Consider the following 7,424-nt stretch of genomic DNA (forward strand, 5'->3'; position numbering starts at 1 on the left):
GATGAGCAACTTGATGAATCAATGTCCGTGAGCCAATCACCGACGATGTATGCCTTGCCATTTTTCTTCTTCTTGTGGAAGTCCTTCTTCTTGGCCATAAGGCATAGGTGTGTAGAGGATGATGTCGGTGGTGTCAGTGAAGATGATGAAGAGTCAATCACAATGGCAGCCACTTTCTCGTTGTCACTATCATCATCGGATGAGCAACTTGATGAATCAATGTCCGTGAGCCAATCACCGACGATGTATGCCTTGCCATTTTTCTTCTTCTTGTGGAAGTCCTTCTTCTTGCCATCTTTCTTCTTGTATGGCTTATTTTTCTTCATCTCATCTTCATCTTCATTACTTGAGTCATTTTTCTTGCCCTTATACTTCTTCTTGTACTTGTCTTTCTTGGGCTTGGTGCATTGATGTGCTAGATGACCAAGTTCTCCATAATTATAGCAATCTATCTCGGAGATTGGCTTCCTTCTAGTGCTAGTGAAGAACTTCTTTTTCTTCTCATCAAACTTGATGCTGTTCTTGTTGAGCTTCTTAAGCATCTTGGCGGTTCTTCTTACCATGAGAGCAAGCCTTGCATCATCAATTTCATCATCACTTGAGCTCTCATACTCAATTCTTGCTTTGCCCTTCTCTTGGCTAGCCTTGAATGCTAAGTATTTGTCTTTCTTCTTGGTAGAGGATGAGCCATCTTGTGGTGCGATGTGCATGTACATCTCATGAGCGTTGATCTTTCCCAAGATTTGAGTTGGTGTAGCGGTGGAAAGATCACCTTGGTGAAGCACGGTCACAATATGCCCATATTTGTCAATGGGGAGGACACTCAAGATCTTTCTTACAACATCGGATGGTTGCATTTGTGTAAGTCCAAGCCCATTGACTTCCTCTACAAGAATATTTAAGCGTGAGTACATTTCATTTGCACTTTCTTTAGGAAGCATCTCAAAAGAATTAAGCTTTTTCATGACGAGATGATAGCATTCCTCACGCTCACTCTTAGTTCCCTCATGGAGCGCACAAATATCCGACCATAGTGCATGGACATCCTTGTGGTTCCTCACCCGGTTAAACACATCTTTGCAAAGGCCTTTAAAGATGATGTTTCTAGCCTTTGTATATGTATCTATTTCAATCCACATGATTCTAATCCACTTCAATACATGTGGATTGAGATGAATACATGAACATCAAACAAGGCCTTACTCTAGAGCTATTACACCAGTTGACCAGTATGCAATCCGCGACAAGGCCACCACATGTCCACAAGTACATGGGTTTATGATACCAAGTCTTCTCATCCTTTTCATGGATAAACAGTAACCCTTCGGATATGACCGATCTTCTCAAGATTCCCATTGGACTCGTGTGTTTCTTCATTACTGAAATAGCTCAGTGAGCTCTTCGGATGCTCCTCGCAGATATAATTTCTCAAGTGTTCTAAGATGCTCAATGCCATCAGGGAGGGCCTTCAGTTCTGGACAATCTACAAGTGTTAGCTGAACAAGGCTTTGCAGTGCGCTTCGTTCGATTACAACGCTGTTGAGCTGTGGTGCATCTGACATTGCAAGCTGTCGAAGATTTGGAAAAGACGTAGCATTAAATTGAAGCCTCTTCCCTTCATAAGCCTTATCAACCCAAAGCCCACGTAGACCATGCAACGTCAAGAGGCATGAAAATGAGTCTTCATCAAGTTTGGAGAATGCTAAGGTCAATAAGGTGAGGTTACCAAGATCTGAAAAGGATGATAGAATCCGGGGCATTGCTTTCTTGTCCAGTTGCCCTCCTAATTCAAGCTTTGAAAGAGTTGGGGGTAAACAAAGTTCTTCCAGTTGAAGTGTTTCCTTCTCACTTATAGCCATAATTGCTAAGCTAACAAGATGGTTCATGTTCATTATAACAGTGCATAAATCGGCACATTGTTCCCTCTGCACATTGGTGATGGCAAAAGTTCTCAACTGTGTCAAAGCACCAAGATGACATAAAGTCTCTGAGCTCGCCTCAACAAGCCGCAAGGCTTGCAAGCCTGTCAGGTATTTGATGCTTTTAGGCACCTGGATTCCAATCCGGGCCACAACTCCTTTGGCATTCATCTCTGGAACGGTAGCTGCATGGAGATATCTCAACTTTCTAAGTTTCGAAACACTCTGGCAAAGCCAACAATTTTGCATTGTAAACATCCAAGACTTCAAGTTTTTGTAATCTTCCAACTGTGCCGGGGACATTCCTAACCTCAGTATTTCGAAGACTAAGAAACCGTAGATTAAACAAGTTGAAAACCTCATCTGGCAGCTCCACAATCTGGGCACCTTGGAGATCTAGAGTTGATAGCAAGTAGAAATGTTTCAAGAAAGACCTAAGTGAATCAATAGTCAGACCATTACTAAAAACATAGATTGAGCGAACTGTAAGCTCTGTTGGTTGAGTCAACTGCTTAATATTTGCACTGTGAATCGATAAGAGACGTGTCTTTTCAGCTGAAGAACTCCCCATGCCATCATAAACTTTATAGAAGCCTTCCTCATTTGCTTTTGTCAGAGCAAGAAGTTGAATAATATCGTGCATTCGTCAACTCTGCACTCGTCCACTTTCATTTCTCTCCACTACTTGTAATAGGCTACGATTGACAAGTTCATATAAATAGCCCTCTGCCACTTCCTCCATTGTTTTATGCTCTGTTTCTCTGATGAATCCCTCTGCTACCCAGTGCCTAATCAACCTTTTCCTTTTGATCAAATAATCCTCGGGAAATATTGTACAGTGCAAAAAACAGTTCTTTAAAATATATGGAAGATCCTCCAAACTAACCTTTAGAACAACATTAACATTAAGAATCACATTATTTGTCATCTGCAACTCTAGTTCCTTGTACAAGCTTTCCCAATCAGAGTAGGTTGGGCTTCTGCAAGACAAAAGACGGCCTATGCATGCAATGGCAATGGGGAGCCCGTTACACCTATCAACAAATCTTTGTGCCAAATTATTAAGTTCGAGCGGACACATTTTGTTTTCATTTTTCCAGAAGGCCTCTTTACAAAATAACTCCCATGAATGGTGTGCCTCTAGTGGCTTCAACTCAATTATGCAATTTCCATTAGCCAGCAATGCTACTTGATGTATCCTCGATGTGATAATAAACCTGCTAGTGCTATTGGTAGGAAAAGCATCACTTATCTTGAACCAGATGTCAACGCCCCAGACGTCATCTAGCACTAAAACAAACCTTTTACCACGCAAATAATCACGGATGATCTCAACTAGGCTTCTCCTTTCCATGTCAATAATGTCAACACGAAGTTCACCCTTCAAATCACTTTTCTGAAATCCCCTGATGATCTGCTTCAGTAAGTCCTCCACTTGGTAAGCTTTTGAAACAGTTATCCATGCAGCACTGTCGAAGTCTTCCTTCACAGTGTTGTAAACATGGGTAACCAAAGTGGTCTTGCCAACTCCCCCCATCCCCCATACTGTTGTAATTACACTTTGCTGTTGTAGATCACCCCTTAGCCAATTCATCAACAACTCCTTGTTTTCATCAATGCCCACAAGATGTTCCTCTTTGGGGAAGTAAGAAATCTGGTCGGTAGATCTATAAGGAGCATCACTGCTTCTCTAGCAATTCCTCTCATGTCATATCGAACATTTCTCTTATCAACGTTCTCTAGTTTTAGTTTGATCTCTTGCAATTTGGACGTGAGGCGTCGCCATGTCCAAATACGATTAATCCGGTGCTTCATCTTTGCAGCAAAACTACCATGCTTGTCCTCCATCTTGTAGATAAACTCATCGATAACATCCTCAATGTCGAAAGCAAGGCCACAAATCTTCTTGATAAAGTTGGCAGTGTTGTTGTCAGTATCTTTGAATCTCTCGGCTCCTTGTAGGAAAGATTGAATGCTCTCCAATTCCTCCTTGATATCACGGATCTCAACAAAGAGCCTGCCAAGGGCTGAAACTTCATGGTAGAGCCGTTTTGTGCCAAACCTGCAAGCCTCTAAAACCAAGGCTGAACCAAGCTTCAGAATAAGGACGCCGACAACCCCCTCTGCCATTGCACTGTTGGCTTCTTCTCAGTATTGAAATGCATTGATCCTAAAAGGGAAAAGCCAAAATGTTAAGGTGGATGCGCAGCCAACACCATGCTTTACCATAGAGACTCGAAAAATGAAAGAAATTATTTTTCCTCTGATGGGCAAGCTGAAAGAGCAAAGTTTATGACAGCATGCCCAGGATCTGTTACTGTTAGCGTATATGAACATACCCTACTCATAAGATAATCAGATGTCAGGTCCCTTTTAAGTTCTAACTAGCACTAGGTGGACCCTTGTACAATACATATATATAATTGCATATGTAGAGCAAAAGCGAAATATCATCTCTACCTTTTATGTACTCTTATAGAATTGATGATTCAATTTCTTTGGTGCCCCTAACTGCACCACACCCCTTTTTTTTATGAAAACCACACCCTGTTTTGACAAGCACATGATAACTTATTATGTAATTATGCCAAAATAAAAATAGACATTACTTCTGTTGTGCATATATAAGGCTATGCCTAGCTGTAAATTTCAGGATCCACAACATTATGCTATTGAAAACTAGAATGGTGAAGGTGTACATGTAAACGACGCATAATGTGTTACAAATTAACTAGTACATGACAACGCACGTACCAATTTTATGGATCTAAGGAAAGTTTAGAACTTATCATGCACAAATGCTTCCTCTTAATGAAAAAAGTGTCAACGGACACGTTTTCGAGAAAAAAATACCATGCATGAATGCAGTAATCACAAATTTGTTGAATAGGGCGGGATCCTAGATGCCTCTCCCTCGTTCTGAAGTTGTATGAAGTCAAGATTCCAAAGTTTGGCCTCTACTTTTTCTTCTATATTATCGATAAATATAGAAAACGTATTTTTTTATGAAACTAATTATAAAGACAAATCTGCTCCGATCACTTCCAAACATTGAAGTTCAATATATAAAAGGGTAAATAATAGTTAAAGTTTGGAATGGTTGACTTTAAACAACCTCAAAACATCACTTTTTTATGATCGGATGGAATGGTCATCGAATATTTCATGAGCTTGCTTAGGCCCTGTTTGGATGCAAACATGTCTAGCTAATAGTTTTGCTAATTGTTAGTTGAATACCTAACTAACAACTATTTCACTAGTTGGACCAAACTGTGTTTCGGATGCTTTATTCTTCTTAATGAAAAACGGGTGAATAGCCCGATCGTGAAAAAAAAAGTTGGACCAAACTAGCTAATAGCAGCTAATATTAGTTGTGACTTATTAGCTAGCTAACTATTAGCAGCAAATGGATCCAAACAAGCCCTTAATTGTACATCTAGCATACAAGGCTTACAGACAACTTACTGAACACAAGAAACAGTAAGTTAGCAAGTTCCGAGTTTCCTTTCTTATTCAGATTGATTCGAAAAAGGGAGAACTTCATAAGCGACGGTCCACCAACTCCCCAAGAAAAAAAAAGAAGAGTTGGTTTAGCTATGCTGTTGTAAATCAGAGTTTTCTTTAGTCTAAACCGATCCTTAAATTTCCCAGAAATTAGCTCAATGCTATAAATAATAAATCCTAGAAAACGACGTTAGATCTTGGAGCCGGTCAAGCTTTAAGCTAACAGCTGAATACGGATTGTGTTTTTATATGGTCTTTAAGCTTGGAGGGGATCTGAGACGGGTTACAAAGGAACTCACCGTATCCAGTAGAAATCAAGCGCCAGGAGCGGCTCCGCTCAGTAACTGGAGCTGGAGGTGATACGGGGCGGAACACGCGCTAAGATTGCAGTTTTCAGTTAATAATTAATACATCCTCTTGTTATTTATAAAAAATTATTTAATAACCGGAAATGCACCACAACACGCGTCCGTTCAACGTTGAACAGTCTAGACGCGGCTGCTGGGTTGCGGACCGGTCCACAGGTCTCACGGTTTATCCGAGTTAAAAAAAAAGAGAGAAGAGAGCGACATCTTAGTCCATTCGCATCGGCTCCACCGCATCGCCCGTCCTTTGGTCAAGTACGCACGAGCTCTGCTAGCGTCCACGTCCGCACAAGCGCCGCCGCCATCCACATATGCACGAGGGTCGAGCGCCGCCACTAGCCGCGTACGCACGAGCTATACCAGCCGCGCTGCGTTGCCCGCCCATGCTAAGGGAGACTGCTGCCGCCTCCACCACGGGGGCCGGACACCTGGTCGGTGGCCAGGAAGACCTCCGCCTCTACCTGCCTCGCTCGCTGCGTCCGTGTGTGGAGCTCGCCCGCGTGCAGCTTCACGGCAGCCTAGGCGAAGCCCGCCCACGCACATCTCGCACTCGCCTACCCATTTCGCCATGGCCGGGGCGGAACTCGCACGTGTGCAACGCGCGACGGCTGGGATAGAACTCCACACATCGACGATGATCCATTCTCCCAAGCAGCAAGGAGATGTTTGCGCTGAAACTGCATGTTGCAAGCATCTATTTCGAGTGTTTCAGAGGTATGTTGCAAGTGTTTAATGTCGATGTTGTAAAATTAAATTGGGATATTGCACATGTTGCAATAGTGTTTTCAAGTGTATGTCCTAAATATTTCATGTGTTTCGGATATATGTTGCAAGTGTTTCATCTGGATGTTGCAAAAGTAAATCAGGATGTTGCATATACATGCATGTTGCAAGCGTTTCAGCTATTTCATACGTATGTTGTAAGTATTTTATCTAGATATTGCATATGTTTTGCAATGGCTATAAACGTGTCTTCCTAGTGTTTCAGACGTATGTTGCAAGCGTTTCAATTATTTCAAACATATGTTACAAGTGTTTCATCTAGATGTTGTAAAAGTAGATCTTGACGTCGCACATGTTGCAGTGGGACCCATTTGCAGTAGCCACCTGCTGTAGCTGCTCGGTTGCCTGCATGCGCGTGGGTGTGGAGGGGCTGCCACAGTGTGGGCGTGGGACACGAAGCTCGTGTGGGCCATGGTGTGGACGCGGGACACAAAGCGGCGCAGGACACGGAGTGGCGCAGGCCTCGATGGGAAGCAGGGCGTCCGGACGCTAGCCTAGTCCGAACGGCTGGACGCCAGATGTTCCGTTTAATAAATTAATATGTTTCTTTTTTTATAATAGAATACTACAACTATTATTAAATTCTGGCTCCACACTTGCTAGGCAAATCAATACTTTAGCAACACAGAAAGTGAAATATGAGTAGCATGAAATGTGAAGTATGACACCGCTCCACGTATTGAGATGTTTATTTAATGGAAGTTGTCCTTGTTCCGTGAATCTTTTTCCAATTACTTGTTTCGCTGAAATTTAGCTTATGCTAATTTGTTATGAGAGAAAAATACTATTTTTTCGCTAAAAAGTATGACTGAAGTAGTGATGAAGAAAAAAGCCATAGCTTTTGCTATGTATT

The 7,424-nt window shown here is 42.1% G+C and overlaps 1 pseudogene; it reads right to left on the bottom strand.

Moving 5' to 3' along the window:
- Nucleotides 1-1,303: 1,303 nt before the first annotated feature.
- Nucleotides 1,304-4,049, bottom strand: LOC136539309 (disease resistance protein RPM1-like; annotated as a pseudogene).
- Between the last annotated feature and the right edge of the window lie 3,375 nt (nt 4,050-7,424).

The sequence above is a fragment of the Miscanthus floridulus genome, chromosome 2 (assembly GCF_019320115.1).
Source record: "Miscanthus floridulus cultivar M001 chromosome 2, ASM1932011v1, whole genome shotgun sequence".
Classification (NCBI taxonomy): Eukaryota; Viridiplantae; Streptophyta; class Magnoliopsida; order Poales; family Poaceae; genus Miscanthus; species Miscanthus floridulus.